Source organism: Staurois parvus, unplaced genomic scaffold, assembly GCF_062004578.1.
Source record: "Staurois parvus isolate SC_StPar_1 unplaced genomic scaffold, SC_StPar_1.0 ptg000205l, whole genome shotgun sequence".
Classification (NCBI taxonomy): Eukaryota; Metazoa; Chordata; class Amphibia; order Anura; family Ranidae; genus Staurois; species Staurois parvus.
In genome coordinates, this window is record NW_028318001.1 from 6096235 (window position 1) to 6115649 (window position 19415).

The window sequence follows — 19415 nt, forward strand, 5'->3', positions numbered from 1 at the left end:
AAGACGAAGAAGAAGATGAGGATGAAGAAGAAGAAGAAGATGAGGATGAAGAAGAAGAAGAAGAAGAAGAAGATGAGGATGAAGAAGAAGAAGAAGAGGATGAGGATGAAGATGAAGAAGAAGAAGATGAGGATGAAGAAGAAGAAGAAGAGGATGAGGATGAAGAAGAAGAAGAAGAAGAAGAGGATGAGGATGAAGAAGAGGATGAGGATGAAGAAGAAGAATAGGATGATGGTGAGGAAGAAGAAGAAGAGGATGAGGATGATGAAAAAGAAGAAGAGGAGGATGAGGATGAAGAAGAAGAAGAGGATGAAGATGAAGAAGAAGAAGAGGATGAGGATGAAGAAGAAGAGGATGAAGAAGAAGAGAATGAGGATGAATAAGAGGATGAGGATGAAGAAGAAGAGGAAGAGGATGAGGATGAAGAAGAAGAAGAAGAGGATGAGGATGAAGAAGAAGAAGAAGAAGAAGAAGAGGATGAGGATGAGGATGAAGAAGAAGAAGAAGAAGAAGTAGGATGAAAATAAGAAGAATTCCAGTACAGCAAAAAGTGTATCTGCAGAGAGCTCCGCTATTTCTGACAGTTCTCTGACAGTTCCTTCACATTTACAGCGGTTGAAACATTGTATCTATTTGTTTCCGAATAAAAACATCTGTATCCTAAATGGAAACAAATAGATACAATGTTTCAACCGCTGTAAATGTGAAGGAACTGTCAGAGAACTGTCAGAAATAGCGGAACTCTCTGCAGGGACACTTTTTGCCGGCTGTAGAAGGGATGAAAATCGGCCGATCGGGAAAAATTCGATTCGTGCATCCGAAGTTTGCTAATTTTCGGATTCGACGCGAATCGAATTTTTCCTAATATTTGAAACGAATTCCACTTCGCCAAGTTCGATTCGCTCATCTCTACTGAAAAGCTTAAGGGGGAACATTGAGAACATTTGCTATCAAACTCAGTAAAAAAAAGTTCAAGGAGTTAAAGCCAAACTTCAGGCCTTGTTTTTCTTGCAGATAGAGTGGGTAGGAGTTAAAACCTCTGTCAGGTTTAAGTTTCCATCTGAGACCTGTATGAGAAATGTGAGTTGTAGTTGTCATAAGAAGAGCAAAGACACCAATGAATACATTGTCAAGAGTCCTAATCCTTCCCCACTCTTCAGAAGTCAACTGTTTTTTTTTGTAGTTTATTAATTTTCCAAAGAAAAATAATTACAGAGAAAAGACAAGGCAATAGAAATGAGGTGTCTGCACTGTACAGCATTACTAAAGGAATGCATGAGTTGACAAAATACAATCACATAGAAGAAGTACATAATGAGACATTCCCAGACAAAGGCAAAAAAAAATCATACAACATATGTATCAATGCTGAAAATGCCTGTACACTACAGCACCCAACCACACAGAAATAAGTAGGAGGAAAAAGGAGCATTTCCTAAGAAAACCATAACAAATATAAAATCGGGGGGGGGGGGGGGGGTTAGGTGCATTGATGGCATGTACGGAAGCAATTAAACCAGGCAAGAGGTGTCAAAAGGGTTGCCGTCAGTTCCGGGAGAAAACTTTGCAGTTATGTGTCTGCAATTTGATCAGAATAAGACATCCATAAACTCCTCTTGTTGGTGTTTCACCGTATGCACCCAACACTCCGCTTCCATTCACCTCCCTCTTCCAGTCAGCCAAGGAAGGGCAGACGGCCTGTTTCCAAAAAAAAGGGATTAGGGATTTTGCCATGTTCAGCAAATGCAGGATGTCACTCTTTTTATAAGACTTGATGGAGGAGGGAGAGCCAAGAAAAAGATAATGTAAGGGGGAGCAGATGATGGGCCTAAGAATTCGCTTTTCAACCCATGGGGCAATTGAATCCCAAAATGCCTTGATCTTTGGAAGGAATGTGCCCCTTTGTCTGCAACCCCTTCAGTAGCGTGCATCAGCAGCAGGATAGATCTGAGCGAGGCATGAGGGAGTCCAATACCACCGAGTCAAAAATGTATAGGACTCTTGAGTACGTGGATGTCACATGGGTCAATGTAATAAGTCTAGAAGTTTGGGAATGGGAACATTCCAATTCAAGTTCCTTCTCCCATTCTTGTATAAAGTATGGATTGGACTGGGAGTGGGCACTAAGGGCCAATTTGTACATATGGAAAAGTAAGTGTCTCGAGTCTGGAAGTCTAATACACAGAGGTTCAAATGGGGAAAGAGTATCCCTGGACCTCAACCTAGCCACTAACTTGCTAAAGAAGTCAGACAACTGTCGGTACCTCCAGTCCAAAAGTGGGAAGTGTGGGGGCGTGTCCAAGATGGTGACTGGAGCAGTCGCATAATCCGGAGCTCCGTTGCCTGTTATAACAATTTGCTGTCATCCTTTACTTTACTGCTCATATGCTAATGCTATAGGACTGTTTGATACATGACCCCACCCTGCTACCTAGCATGGCTGGAGATGTCACTGCCCAGACGTGGAGTGGCCGCTCCGCCTCCCGTGTTTTAAGGCTGCAGGTTTTGGGCCCAGTTGGCCTTTTGATGTTAAGTTTTTCTGTCTTTTCAGGAAAGGCAGCTAGCCTACCTGATCCATGGTTTTTTGTGATTTCTTTAGTTGTAGGGGCTCTTAAGGCCCCAATTCTTTTGCTTTATGTTTTTGTTTTTTTGACAATTTTGGTACATGATGTTGTTCATACACAATTTTGTGGACGTCCCGGCTGCCACATTGGGACTTGGATGCTCCATAAAATAATACAGACAGATTTCACCTTATACGATGTAGATCCGGATGTTCCACTGATTAGAGAAACTATTTTTGATGCTTTTCAGATGGTTACGATAATGCTGACTGATACTAAATTTTTTTGCCATGGTAATCCATTGCATCTCACACAATGTCCAGGGTTTCAACTCTCCAAATAAGCCTAAAACTGACTTCCACCAGTATAAATGCCTAGGGGCAAAAATTATTTTATTACAGGAAACTCATTTTTCAGCCGCTAAACACCTGACATATTTTCACAGATCTTACAAACAGGGGTTTTACACCTTACATTCTACTAAAAGCAGAGACGTGGCGAATTTTCTACACAACTCGTTCCCCTTTGATATTCAACATGTCCATCGTGATCCTGAGAGCAGATTTATCTTTATTAAAGGCACCCTTTTGGGTCCTGAACTCACGATTGCTAATGTTTATGCACCAAATTCGGCGCAAGCATCCTTCTTTTCCCATTTCTTCAAAGTTCTTGTTGGGTTTCTGTCTACTCATTTATTGGTGGGAGGTGATTTTAATTTGGTAGCTAACCCCCTCCTAGACAGAAGCTCATCCTCACCATCCTCCCAGGCTTTCCCAAAATCCCTTACCAAAAAATTAGAAACACTTCAACTGGCAGACTCCTGGAGGGCACACAATGTAGGAGCTAGGGATTATTCATTTTACTCCCACCCACATGACTCTTATGCTAGGCTAGATTATATCTATTGCTCCCCCATTCTGCTAGCTAACTCTAGGAAGGCATGCATACATTTAAGTCCTTGGTGGGATCATAATATAATGGCACTGTCTATAACTTTCATAGGTCTAGCACCCACTCTCTACTCCTGGCGACTTAATGACTCTATGCTTACGGATATTAACTCCTGCCAAGAAGTAGTTACTTCTATCCAGGAATACTTTCAGCTGAACACAACTCCTGATATCTCCCTGGCTACTTTGTGGGTAGGCCATAAGGAGGTCCTGCGAGGCCATCTTATTTCTATGGCTTCATCTAGGAATAGGGAGCAGTGGAAACAAATTCAGAAACTTACCAGAGAATTTGAAACACATTATAGAGCTCATGTTGGCAATCCATCTCTCCTGAACAAAATGATGATATCGCAAAAGCATCTAGAATTTAATACTTTACTATCCCAGAAAACTGAAAAATCTCTACGTTGGTCGAAGGCCTCTTTTTTATTACATAGCAACTCAGCGTCTACTATGTTTGCACAGAAATCAAACCATTCTATACGACCCCCACATATCTATAAGTTACGAACTAAAAACGGCAGCATCTCCTCTCTACCTCATGAAGTCCTTGGTATTTTTGAAAAATTTTATTCCACCCTATTAGCTCCCCCACAACCAACTTCCACTCCCCCAAATGGCTCATGACTTGACTCTATATCCCTTCCTGCTCTTACACCCTTTTAGATATCCTCCCATGTACCTTGGAGGAAATAACCTGTGCGATTAGCGCACTAAGAACTTCCACAGCACTTATTATAAACATTTTGCTTCTACATTGGCTCCCCTTTTGATGTCATTATTCAATGATGTTTTGCAGGGCGTCAGGTTTCCTGAGGAGATGCTGTTGGCTAACATGTCTCTATTACCTAAACCCCTAAAAGATCATCATCTACCTCAAAACTATAGACCAACCTCAGTGATGAACAATGATCTGAAAATATTCAGCCGTATTCTGGTAGATAGGTTGGCCCCTATTATCTCCTCTTTGGTCTCACTGGACCAATCGGGATTTATTCCGGATAGACTTATCATGGACAACATATGTCTCACACGAAATGTTATTCAGAATGCCAATTTATATTCTAAAGAAGTTTTGTTACTAAGCCTGGACATTAACAAGGCCTTTGTCCTCTGGCCCTATTTATTTTCACTACTGCAGAAGATGGGCTTCAATGACGAATTTCTGTCCCGTGTACATGCTTTGTACGGCTCTCCCCAAACAAGAATTAGACTCCCAGGCTGCAATTCTGATTTTTTTACACTGGACAGAGGTACCCGTCAGGGCTGTCCACTTTCACCCTTACTATTTGCGCTTGTTTTGGAACCCTTGGCAATTGCAATAAGATCACACTTAGACATTTCTGGATATCCATTATTGGTATCACAATTCAAATTATGTATGTATGCAGATGATGTTATGCTTTTCCTTACTAACCTGTTAGTGTCATTGCCTAATTTATGCACATTATTGAATGACTTTGCAACCATATCGGGTCGTACTGTAAATTTTACCAGATCAGTAGTTATGCCTATTAATGTTACTGATTCCCTGAGTGCATCTCTCTGCAATTATTTTCCAATTTGTTGGGCCACAGACCGGATCTCATACCTATGTATCTACATCACTCCAAGCTACTCAAATCTATTTGCTGTTAATTACCCACCATGTGTGTCACGTCTCTCTACTCTGTTGAAGATCTGGCATGGATACCCTATCTCATTTTTGGGCAGAGTCACGGCAGTAAAAATGAATGTCTTACCTAAATTACTTTACTTATTTCGAGCACTCCCAATCCCTGTCTCAAAAACATTCCTTGATCACTTTCAACGGATGATTAACAATTTTATTTGGAGTAACAAACACCCTCATTTTACTTCATGAGTCCTATACCGGTTGCAATGGGTGGGAGGCCTCGGACTCCCCAATTTCTGGCTTTATTACCTGTTGGCCCACTTCGCACAGCTATCACAATGGGCGACTATTAATTCCCAGATCCCTTGGATCAGATTTGAATCTCAGTCTATATGTCCTTCTGTCTACCAGGCATATTATGGACATAAATTCCCCCACCGCTCGTTATTGACCTATAATTACATTGTTGCCCAATAATTGATGCTTTGGTCCTGATATAAACTTAAATTAAATCTTGTCTCCTCTATCTTACCAGGTTCATCATTTTTTGATGACCTGAATTTTATTACAGCATTCTCATCTCCACAGACTCCGTTGGTGGTACGATAGATCCTTTATCAGGTTATCTGACTTTCAAAAAGGAGGGTCATATATCACTTTTGAGATGCTACGCATACTTTTCAATATCCCGCTTCATGAATATTATCATTATCGACAGATTAGACATTTTTTCAACTCACATTTTAGTCTGACACCTTCATCTCTGATCTCATTTTTTGAACGTATTAGCCATGACTCTCCTAGGGGCAGGGGTCTTATTTCAGATTTGTATTGCCAATTTTCAGTTATTACCTTTCCCTCACCCCCCCTTTATAGACAGAAATGGGAGGTGGATAGTGGTGTCACTTTTTCTGATGAGGATTGGGACTCCATGGTGGATAATATACGTAAGAGCTCTAGATCTCTTTCTGTCCGTGAGACGACCTTCAAAGTATTAACCCAATGGTCTTATACCCCATCTAGACTACATGTCATGTTTCCAGAGACGTCCCACCTTTGTTTCTGGGGCTGTGGCCTTGCTGGTACCCTAGTGCATATATTTTGGGCCTGCCCAAGCCTGTCATTGGTGAGATCTCTGAAGTGGCCTCTTCTGTGGCAGATGCCCCGGTGCATCTGTCTATGTAGTCCTGCCTACTGGGAGCCCATATCTCGGGAGTTCAGACTGAGGTTATGACGCTAATCCATACCATCTGTATATCCACCCTATGGGCTATTGCCTTACACTGGAAATCCCTCATGGTACCATTGGCTACAGTTCTACATAGAGTTGATGCAGTGATGCTCATGGAAAAAGTAATTATACTTTATTGGATAAGATGCACTTATTTGACAGAAAATGGGAAATTTGGAGAACTCATAGGCATTTACTATATGACTAATGACCACTCAGGATTTGATTGATTGAATTACTCTGTTGATAGCTATATAGCTCTGCCTATCTCTCTACCTATATTGCTCATGTACTTAATTTATTTTCTCTTTTTTTTTTTCAAAATGAATACTACAGATGTGCCTTGTCTCTGTTGTATATTCTACTTGTTGCTGTAATGACAGCCTATTTCCTAAAAAATAAAAACGTTTGTAAACAAATAGTAAGATGTGTCCGTATGAAGCCTGGAGTGTGAACAAGGGTAGCAATTTACCGCGAGGGGCAAATTTTTGCACAGGATGTATCCCCGTGCAAACCCAAGAGCAAAAAAATTTTAGGTCTTCACTTGGCAGAAACGACAGGAAGCCTCCCATAGGCATCAGTGGGGATGTCATGGGGGCATAGAGGCTAGTCGAGTTCAGTCTATCCCAGACCGTCAATGTGTTCTGCATCAGTGGGGAGGTCCAGTCTGAGAGTCCTCTTGAGGTCGATGGAAAACATGGTGCTCCCGCCAGGTCTCTACCAGCCATTGATTTCTCTAGGAGGACCCATATTTTAGAGAAGACATTGTGGCGTCAATTTAAAATGCGCACCAGAGTCATAATGTTATAATACAGTGCAAAGGTTGGGATACCAACCCCGCTGTCCAGTTTATATCTATGTAACACGGCATAAGAAAGTCTAGGTCATTTTATGCCATACAAAAGACAAAAAGGCCCGACATAAGCATTTGAAAAATGTCTGAGGCAGCTAGATAGCCAACGAGTATAGCAAAAACACAATCCAAGGTAAGATCGTCATTTTAAGCACATTTACCCTCCCAAACCATGTCAAGGGAAAATTCTGCCATAGCTTCAGGTCCCCCAGCACTCTGTCTAACAACATCCTATAATTGAGGTCATAGAGACATTTTGGGTCAGGGGTGATATGAATACCCAGATACGGCAATGACCCCCTCTGCCACACAAAAGGGAAGGAATGATGTAAGGAGTCCATTATGGCAGAAGAAACAAGAATCGGCAAGAGCTAGGATTTGTTATAAATAATATTGAACTTTGACAATAGGCCAAATTTACAAAATTCTTCCATGAGGACCGTAAGGGAAATGTGGAGATTAGAGAGGTAAAAAAGGAGATCATCAGCATAGGCCAACAATTTGTGTTCAGTAGAGCCAATAGTGATTCCTGAGATATCCCTATTGCTGTGGATTAGCAGTAGGAAGGGTTCCAGGACAAGCGCAAACAGCAAAGAAGGCAAGGGACACCCCTGCCTGGTCCCATTACCAATACTAAAGCAATCAGACAAGGTGCCATTCACTTTCTCCCGAGCCCTGGGTTTCTGATATAAGGCCCATATCCAACCCAACATATGGTCACCAAGCCCCACTTTGCGAAGTGTTTCCAGTATAAAAGTCCAATTTACCCTGTCAAAGACCTTTTCGGCATCCATCAACAAAACCCCACAGGGCTTCTGTGCAGGACCATGTTGGGCCCAGTGCAAGACATGTAAGGCACAGATAGTATTGTCCCTGGCCTCGTGGCCTATCATGAAGCCTGTCTGGTTCACATGCAGGGCCGCAACATGGTTCTGAGTTGAACCACTAGGAGTTTGTCCAGCAGCTTGGTGTTAGAATTCAGCAATGAAATGGGTATATAAATAGAACAAAATTGAGGATCTTTATCTGGTTTCAGTAGCACCATGACATGAGCCAAGAGCGCCTCCAGAGTCAGGGGGTTAGTGGCAGTAATGGAACTAAAGTGGTAACATAAGGGATCAACTAGGACAGGGAAGAATTTTTTGTAATATTGCCTAGAAATATACTCTTGCCCAGTGGGAGGTCAGCGACAATGGCGCCTAATTCCTCAGTAGTGATAGAGCGTTCTAATTCCTCCACAATTTTGGATGAGAGGTTGGGGAGAGCAGAGTCATGTAAATATTCCTGAACCTCAGCAATCTGGGTCAGATCACCCCCAGTAGAGGAAGTGGGCAGAAAGTTATAAAGGGAGGCATAAAAGTGCTGAAATTCTCCAGCAATGGACAGTGTATCCTACTTGTCTACCCTGTACTGTCAAGCTATGAACATGGCGTAAAGCTTGTCATTTTTCAGTCTGGCTAGGAGCCGGACACATTTATTACCATGTTCGTAAAAATGGTGAGCATAAAATCTAAGCACGTCTCGAGCTCGAAGATCTAGACACTGGGATAAAGACGTGCGTAAGTCCTCCAATTGCTGGGAATCAGCTGGGGTCCAGTAAGCTTTATGTTTAAGTTCTAAAACGTGGATCTTATCCAATAAGTCTGCTATCCCCTTCTGTTTCTCCTTCTTAAGTCGAGAACCATGGGCAATCAATTCCCCTCTGATCACAGCTTTATGCCCGTCCCATACAGCCTGTGTGGACAGGTCCTGTTAGTTGCAAAATAGGACTGGAAAGAATTAGTCACAGCCGTCACAATAGTGGGGTCATCCAAAAGATTTTCATTAAGTCTCCCCATTCTCTCCACCTGGTGTGCAGTAGAGGGACAAATGGAAATCGTTGCCGAGGAATGGTCCGAAATTGTAATTGATTCTATGTAGGAGAAAATAGCGTTGCTCAGATAAAATTGGTCTACAAAAAGAAGGTCAAGGTGGGAATATGTGTCAAATGATAACTAAAGTCCTTGACCTGAGCATGTGATATCCTCCAACTGTCCACCAGGCAACAGAAGTACAATTGTTAGATTGACTTCTATCGAGCATGAACTGCCATATATGGATCAAAATTTGGCCTATCTCTGCTGAACTTGCCAAATGTCTATCCATCTGTAGGCAGGTTTAAAGCTGAACTTCAGGATTGTACTAAAAAGTAGCCTTGCAGTGGGTCCCCCCTCTGCAAAGTGTTAAATAAGCATTATTTCTAGGGCAAGAGGAACAGGCAATATCACTTGCTCTAATAACCCACTTCAGCAGACTCTGGCGCTGTCCTCTCCTTCCTTGGTATCATCACATACAGTGCAGGGTTATGAGCCTTGCACTGTGCATGGAGGAGACAAGTATGCAACGGTGGCTGACAGCAACCCTGGACTGGTTGCATTGATGAAGGAAGCCTATTGGAGCCAGTAATAAGATTAACAGTACTCCTTATGTCCCTTAGAAGTGGAAGCGATATTCTTACATAATGGCAGGTGTAAATTACACTGATGAGCTTCTCAAGCCTTTTGGTATTAGTAGGATTCTTGGTGTGATTGGTGTTTGACCTGTCAACTATATTTGGGTCTTCATGGACAAATCTGTAGCCAAGTTGCAGTTTAGGTCAAAATTTACATCAGGAATGTACAATCACGATCTCTGAAATTCTTGCCTGAATTATCCAAGTGAAGGGATGTCATGTTTTTGCAATTGCTAAGTGTAGTTTTATTGATGACAGGTCTAGCTAGAGGATGCAACTGGTCCTTTGTGAGCAACTCTGTAGCATCTACTGAAGTAGATAGTAATTTAGAGTCACTAGTTACACAGTCTAGGAAGAGATGAACTTCAGTATTGTGCCAGATTTTGGTACTTGTAGATTCTTGGTCATATGTAGGAGTGCTTTGCTGCTTCTTCAGTCTTGCTGCTACCAGTAGTTTGAGATGTAGCTTCACTGACACTATTTAGATATAATTTTTGAAGGGGTCTGTTCATGGCTGTCTCTGTCATTATCTTATGTGGGTGTAGAATCTTGATTAAAGGGGCTTGGTGTAAAGCTGAAATGTGTATATCACTGTCACATTCTGAGCCCTTAACTGTAGCCTTGCAGTCTCTGGCTTGCAATTCTCTAGCGATTTTCATGGTTCTTTAGAATCTCCTTGCATTCTTTAAAGGGCTTTCATATGACTTTCTCAGAGGATGTGGTTTGTCCTGAATGAGACAATTTATCCTTTCTTTGCTGGTGCCACTGATAGTGAGACATTTCTTCAATTTTGTTTTTAATTCTTGGTGGGGGGGGCTAGAACAGTTCAAGGTAATAATTTGGAAGCTTGGGTCATTCTTAGTTCTTGCCAAGTCTTTGATGAACTTCTAACAGAAGGAGAAGGGTGGAGAGAAAACGTGATATCACTTCTGGTACCTAATGCCCACTGTTGAATATTGTAATGCAATTTTACTATGACAGGGTTCACATCATGTGAAGTATCTAGACAGCTAAACTCTGGCAGATTTGAGTCTTCCTTGGCAATTTAAATTTCAAGAAAAAGCTCACTCAGATGTTCTTTGAACATCTGGTTGTCTATGTTGGAAAATTTAGGAGAGTCATGTAATCTTTCAAATAAGTTCTAGTATGGCAAGACTGCCATAAGTTTGTCCTAGTGTCTAATGTGTGAGATTTAGGCCTTTTTCTGGATTTTGGATGTTAACACAGTCCAATAAATGAGGCTTAACCATCTGAAAAGAAGATTAAGTTTTTTGAAAAAGTCTTGGTCTACTGTATTAATCCATCTCCAGCTTCTCTAGTCCTCTGGGTGATCATCAAAGTTCATAAGGCCTGTTTTAAAAGATTCTCTGCAAGTCATGCACCTTGCAAGGTTTGACATATTCATTCTTTTAGACTTTTTTGTCACAAGTGCTCCTTCACCGTTGCTGCAGACAGATGTTGAGGTGTTGGAGGAGAGAATAGAATAGCAGATATATTCAGTTTAGGTGATAATTTCACAACTTAAGGTTACTGGTCCCAAGAAGTTTAAAGGTAATTTGGTGAACTGGGCTCAGAAGGGACAATAGCACACAAATTATTGCATTCTATAAAAGTAACTTGTAAGGTACAGAAGTGTCCAATGCATAGTTGATAGGTGTGTGGTTATAATATGTAACTTCTCCTGCTGGTGAATTTACTGTGGGATGGCATATGGGATTTAAAGCGTCCAGTGCAATTGTATTATCATCCTGGCATAGGATAACTTGCACTGTCAGTCTTGCAGGGTCATCAACACATCCCAAAAAAATGTTTAAAAGGAAATCACCAAAAAAGACATTATCATGCTCAAGAGAAGGGTAGGAATAAAAATTAGCATACTGGTTATTAAAGTGTTACTAAACCCAGGACCCTGCATTCACTATATCTGGTCTCCCACAGTACACAGAACATGGAAATGCAAATATTTTAGTAAATATAAACTGCTAAATACCTTTTCTCATCAGCAGTATATAGCAGCCTTGTGACTTCTAACAGTGTCCAACTGAGCACTGGTTAAAGCATGTAGGAAGTGTTTTCATTCTGCTCTAGGAGGATGCAAGACCCCTGACCCTCTGTCTGGACAGTGCTGATTGGCCCTGTGCTGGTCACATGCACCCTTCCAACAACAAAAAAAACTCTCTAGCCATACACACCAAAATGAGCATGTGCAGAGTGTCTATAAACAATGTTGTATCATGAGATATTTAGGGGGCACTGGAAGAAGGGGAGGAACAGAGAAAAGAGGATCAATCGTCCTTTTTACACACTGTGGAGAATTAACCTCTTAGATTCCACAATGAGTATAGCAATCATGTTTTACTGCATATACTGCACATACTGATTTTACTGTTGTGGGCTTAGTAATATTTTAAAGGAGAACATTTCATACAGCAAAACATCATACTGGAAAAATGTGCTTGAAAAGCTAAAGTGTTGTTATGGACAGTTTAATGAACTCTCTTAGGTTTGTGAAAATGCTCCAGACTAATTATGCATAATTACTCTGAGTGTGCTCCATCTTTATGATCCCACATATAAGCCTTTTAATATGAATGAATGCTCTGGTGAATATTAAGGTAAGTACTGGTTAGGTCAGTTAGGGGAAAAGTCAGTAATTCAGTTAAATGTAATATGTTTAAACAGAAACATGGGAACTACCATTGTTGACTTGTTTTTAAAATAAATGCTTCGGATGCTCACCTTGATGTCACTACTTAGTGCAATGGAGGTCATCCTGGTATATATACAATATATATACTGTATATAAATACATATAGATATATATATATATATAGAGAGAGAGAGAGAGAGAGAAAGAGAGCAAATTTATTGTCAGCCCAACTAATTAAAATGGACCTGTTGTAGCTTTACAGGCTCGCATAAATAATTGCTGACATGCCACAATATGCAGGTAAAAAGGTTATTTTTACTTTAAAAACCAGTTCTTGAGCTCCATGCAGTCATGTTATTGTGCGCAGGCTTAGAGGTGCAGTCTGGAAGAATGATGTCAGACAGAAGAAAGCATTTCCACAGTTTCTGTTTCCCCAGTGATTACACTGTCTGTTACATTTTATCTTTGTGGCAGCTCACAAAGCAGGAGACAGCCATAGGGGCTGATCTGTGTTACACAGCCCAGAACAAGATAAAAGCTACTACACAGGCACCAATGTTTACATGATAACATCATCTAGGAAAAAGCATTTCAGTAGATGCTATTCCTGGATGGACAGATTAGGTGCCAATCTTCTGCAGATGAAGAGAGTTGAAGGCATCATCTGCAGGAATATTATGATCTCTATAATAGGTAGTAAATACCTGCAAGAGTTGTGTATACTCAATACTTAAGCTGGCCATACGCATATAGATTTTCTTGTTCAATCTGTGGGATAAACAGCACAAGTGGATGAAAGTCCCCCTATGGACTATTGTATTCTGACAGCTAGTGCCATCTGATTGGAGGCCGGCACTGATTGGCTGACAATTTTGCACCTGACTTCTTGGACAAAAGTTGATTGAAAAATTGATGTTTTTCAACCTGGATGTTGCCTACAGGGCCACCTACAGAGCAAATTTTGGTCAACTCAACAAGAAATATTCCGAATTTCCATGATTGCAGCAACAGCTTTAAACAAGATTAGTTTAGCATGAAAAATATATCTGACACTAGGTTTCATTTAATGCATTTTGTGTATGTATTATTTATTTATGTGACCTGAAGGGAGCACATCTATAGTATAATTTCTTATATGGACAATCTGCTATATAGGGATGAACTTTAACCCGAAACCAGCCTATCTGCAGCTTGACAAAGAGGCTAACAAAATTGCCAGATTTGGCAAGTTCATCCATCTGAGCCTTCAGCTGATGTTTTACACACTAATGTTAATGACAGTTCCCAGCTGGCTTAGTTTTGCTAGCAAATAACCTGTCCATGGGGATCCTGGGTGAAATCATTGATCAATATGGTCATTGCCATTTTTGATCAATAACATCATCCAGCATCATTACACGCCAGTTTGCTTATAAATAGAACACAACTGGGGGAATTTTCATTTGCAATGGGAATGGCATTGGTCTAACATTGTCAACCCTTGTTCAGGCATGCAGCCTAGAAGGCCAGGAAAAGGGGATCAGAAAGTGTGCACTCTCTTCCAGAACCATATCAATCCCATGCCCTCAACATTTGGAATGCCCCTTGCAATGAAGAGCAAAAAAGTTACCTACTTTGCAAGGTACCTTGTCCCCATATTAATGCAGACTAGGGCCTCATTCCCACATCCAATGACCCAAAAGAATGTGGAGGTCTACTAATGTATCTGAATCTGGATGCCCCTTTAGAATAAGGGAGCTCCCTGGATATCGACCTACCAACATAAAAAAGTAAAGGGTACTCAGTACCATTTGTTACTGACAAACAAACTTGAAAAAATTTTTAAAAAGCACCCCATAATATAAAGTTAACATCAATGACATCCTCCGGGGATCCAGTGTCATTCACAATGAGTGATGCCCTATGACCCACTACATGATGTTGTTGGTTTGCTACTACTCCCATTGCCAATGACAGCTTCCCAGTAAACAATAGTGGTAGGGAACCTGGGTGGTGCTATTTACCAAAAAAGATCATGACCATAATTGGTCAATGCTATCACCCAAGATATTCTCGCACTTCTTTTGATTACAAACAGAATGAAGCTACTGGGGGATTGTTGTTAAGTGTTGGTCTTTTTTTTTTACGTCACCTTTAAAGGAGTACATCAGACTGGTGCACAATTTCATGTGCAGGTGTAAGGTATCCCCCAAGCATGTTATTTAAAAAATGTGTTCATTTTTATTTTGCCCTTTAAAATGGCATTAAACCCAAAAATGTGATATATTGCAGCTTACCGATCATTAGGTGACTGCATTAGATTTATTTTTTAAGCTTTTCCCTCTGTTTCACCTGGTGATCTGGTCAGTAACACACCTTCTGTATTAGAGTTCCCCCACTCTGGATGAAGGAGCACAAGTGCACCTATGGACAGCAGCACTGCTAATTTGTTAATCTGAGGAAGGGGAGTGTTAGATGTACTAGCAGGTTTAGATACACTAACAAATTGAAACAAAACTCCAGCTCACACTTTATAAGCAGTTACAGCAACATTTTTTTTTCTTTTTGGATAAATATATAAATAAAAGTTGATAATTGTAAGCATTCCTGTCAGTAGTAAATGGTTTGTCTCATTCCAGTAACTGCTACATCTGTAAGAAAGCTTGTTCTTTTGAAAAACAACAGACTTACTGGCAGATTACCATGTGAAAATAAGGGAAATGAAGTCTAAAAAGAAAACTAATGCAGCCACTACATCTAAGAATAGGTAAGCTGCAATATAAAAATGTTCGCTTTTGCTGTCTAGGGCAATTTTTAAATTTTTCACATACTTGTTAAAATCAGCATTTGTTTTGCTGGAAAACTACTTAGAACCCCAAGCATTCTATATTTTCTGAAGGCAAAGGCCCTGGAGAATAAAATGGTAACACAATATTCATGCAGCCATTTATCAAACTCACATTTTCAAGAAAAATACACATGAATGAACTTTATTGCACACAAGCACAATATAATACCATTTCTTTTTGTAAACTATAAAGATACAATTGCACACCTCTGTAAAATTTCAATAAACTATGGTACCTAAAATTGTCCATAGGTGACAATTTGTCCCCAGGTTTTTAGTTTAGAGTTGACCATAAAATAGGGCCCTATGATTATTGTTCTCACTCTGACATTCAGAGCAATACCTCACATGTGTGGTGCAATCATCGTTTACATATGTATGGCATGTATGCCAAGGATACAGAGGCACTTTAAGTTTTTTTAATTAATTTTATTTAAATGTATTTCTTTATTTTTTCATTGATCCCCTGATGTTTCCAATTCCCTACAAAGCAACTAACCAAGCAGAGATCATGCTCGGTAAGCTGATTCACTGGCTGTCACAGCAAGGGAATGACTACTCTGAAACCGGACGTGATGAAATAATTGTCACTTCTAGATTAATTCACGGATGTTTCTCCATCTTCTCTGTGGGCAGATGGCTCAAAAAAACAGTACCAGGATCATAAGTGAAGCTGCTGCCCTGTTTGGTATACCCCCTTGCTGACAAGACATTTTAATATGTATGATGGTGAGCAAGTGATTAAAAGGCCCTCTCCTCACTGAACTGTTTTTCTTTTATTGGTACATGCCCCCTTGGCAGTGCCCAGCTACCCAGTCCTGTCCTTTTTAAGCAACAGCATGCAAAATGGCCTTGACAAAGTCCAGAAAGCAATAACAAGATATATTGTTTTCTTCTTATTTAACAAAACCTCTATGGGGTTTGGCACAATATTCAATTTTAGCTGATGGAGAATCAAACTTTGCCCCATTTGGTCATCACTAATGTTAACCATTAAGCACAAATCTAATGGTAAACATCCACCTAAAAAGTTTGAAATTACTTTCTTAATCCATCTAGTTAGCCAATTGTATCACCATACCTATAATCACCACCATCATCATTGTTATCATCTTTATCATATACTATATGTGGTGCATTCTGCCAATAGCTACCCTTTCCTAATTAAGATTATTCTGGTAAGTTCTCTCTAACCTGATTTAGTCTCACCTAGGCTTTCCGGGCTGCACCCTGTTATTGTCAAGAACCACATGCTCAACTCCTATTTATGCAGTCATAAATGCAAACCATATAAAGATAGGTAAACCATTTATGTACCTTATTCTACCCAGTGTTCTGTTAACCACATTCTGATGTAGGAGTATAAGGTCCAAGTTAAAACTATTCTGATATATGGAAATAAAGTAGATCCAGTCACAATAGGGTCATACCATGTGTGATAAATTGGAAACATGATCATTTTGGTGCCCTATAGGTCTGTGCGTAACCATAAAACAGCACTTGGATTTGAGAAAGAAACACAGTTTTCTACAGAGTCTGAAATACAGTAGACTGATTGAAAAAATGGCCATGAGCTCATTTCGTTTTATGGGAGATTACTAAATGACCTAGTACCTATGGAAACTAAGAACCTGTCATGAAAAAAGAGCCCACACTGTCATGTAAATGTATGCCTAATTGATGCTGATTACCATCACCATGGATAGCTAGCAGTGCTCTTCCAAATAACACAAGAGGCTACAAGTGCCTTTGACAGGGAGATCAATCACTTCATTCTGAGCAGCAGCCAGCAATCTCTCATTCAGCCAGGAAAGGGTCAATGATATGTGACAAGAGTTGTATGAGCCTTCAGCTGTACGGGTCTTTACCATGCACATATTTCAGGGACATTATGTCCAGAGTCCATTAAGCATCTGGATAATTTGGATGAGATACCTTGCTTAGGAAAATAATCTGAATACATTGACCTCTCCTTATGTATTACATTATTATTTGAACTAACAAGTCGGCAGAACAGATACATGTATAAAACAACTGATTACTAATTACACACCAAATATTTCCATAATAAATAAAATCACACTATGAGAATAAATCAAACAGAGTTGTGATTAGGGGATATGTTACCTTTACATTGACATATGAAACCTCTTATACACAAAATTTTACACTCTGTATTTACTACTTTCATTTGCTTGCATAATAAAAAGTTATTTCACTGACAGTTCTAAGTAAAAGCTATGAAACAAGTGATTGGCAAATAAATAAGTTACTTAATCATTAAATACGGTCTTTGATTTAGGAAAGGTAACTCATACTATTAATTAACAAAATATAGCTTACTTACCAAATACACTGCATATTTGCTAACATTGTAAAAAGCATAGCTGTGCTATCTCTTCACAAACCATATGTTGCAACTGTATGCTGAATCTCTGCTGCTAGGAAATAAATCTAGGAAGTGATAGAGGATAGTTACCTGTTCCAGACACCTTGGATGAAGTGCAGCTGGACCCTGTCTGTGATGTCCTTGTCACCGATTCTCTTCTTGCCCCCTCTAGAGATTTTTATTCAGTTGAACTCCACAGCTGTACATCACTTTCTTATGTGGATCCTGGTTCCCATTTTACATGCATATTTGGATGTGAAATAAAGACTTATTTTTTTTCATTTATTACTTTCCTATTCTCGTCTTTCTCTCTCTCTCAGCTTCTCGCTTTTCTTTTTCCTTTCGCTAACCTCATGGTAACACTTCTTTTCTGTGCTTGTGGCTCCCAGCCCCTCCCCTCTACTTGCTCTCCCTCTCTCTCCCCCTCTTTCCAGGTCCCTGCATTAAGCAGCACTCTGGTCTAGCTCAGCCTCTGAAGCCTGGATGCATGAGAAGCTATAGCACTATGACATCTGCCTGCCAAGTGTAGGAAAAGCCAACAGGCAGATCTGTGCATTGAATCCACCCGGGAGAAAATATCTCATGTTAATATGTTTCTGTTATATAGCAGTTATAAGTGGTGGTACACAACTTACAGGATTTATAAGAAGAGACATACCAGTGGTGTGTATGTAATCAACCTGCATCTTAAAAATATTCTCTAAAAGGCCTAAAAAAAAGCTTATAGTGTGTTGGCATTAGTATAAAGATATAGTATATTGCAATATACATAATACATACAAAAATAATACACATAGTATATAGCATTTATAGATATAACATCAGCGCACACATATGTATACACACACAAGCCACACATACATGTACTCAGATATTGTAACCTGCTATACGTGATCTTGTACACTCTTGCCTATATACAGTATATAAAATAAAAAGCATATAGTATAAAAGAGGCCCTTGGACTAGGCATATTGTTACCTGTTGCTATAGCAGCATGGTGAATTACTGTAAAAGATCAAGAACAGTATTTCTCCTCTAACAGATAATGTGGCTAACGGAATGGCGATATCAAATTGTCAGAACATGGAGAAACTAGAATGATAAACATGTATCACTTTAGGGGGGTTGAGATGAAAGAGGGTACAAAAAAAGATATTATTGAACATTAAATAAGACCTTACTTCAGTGTTGATATACGTTAAATTAAATCTAAACTCTTGACAAAAATGTAATATATTGTAACTTACCAGTTTTTAATAGTGATGACATTAGTTTTCTTTTTCTTTTGGGGGGCTAACTACGTCTAGGGCTTAGCACAACATGTGCATCAGTCTGCGTTGGGCAACATTGCTTAACACAGGCCCAATGCAATACCAATAAAAACTACATTTTTTCAATGTGCTCAGTTCACGTCAACATTGGAATGCACTGGGTCAAAAAAGAACATACTGCATTTAACTCAATACATTACAACATGTCACAGTGTGCTGCAACACAAATGCAAAATAAGTATTTTGGCTCCTGCTTAAAAAGAGAAAAATGCACAGCAATATAATGCATTACAAAAAAGCACTTGAAGACTTGTCAATGCAAATGTGTGTCAAATGTGCGTCAATGAACACTAAATTCAGTGCACGTAGTTTTACTCCATCTTTACAGCAAGTACAAAAAAAACTGTTATTCATGCCAGAACTCTTGTGTCCTTGTAATGTCCTATGTATTGATCTGAAATTCCAAACTATGTAATTAACTTTAGCAGCTATCTTCTGTGAACTACAAACTCTGCTACTTGTAATGGAAATGAGGAGAGGAGGGGATATTTGTAGCCCAAATCAGGAAATCAGG

The 19415-nt window shown here is 39.8% G+C and overlaps 1 protein-coding gene across 1 annotated transcript in view; it reads right to left on the reverse strand.

The window, feature by feature from the left end:
* OPRK1 (opioid receptor kappa 1) overlaps window positions 1-18028 on the reverse strand; it is an 88105-nt gene extending 70077 nt beyond the window's left edge. Inside the window, exon 1 of the mRNA XM_089678429.1 lies at window positions 17661-18028. The gene's annotated coding sequence lies outside the window, so the exon portion shown is untranslated. The remainder of the gene's footprint in view (window positions 1-17660) is intronic.
* Window positions 18029-19415: the final 1387 nt, after the last annotated feature.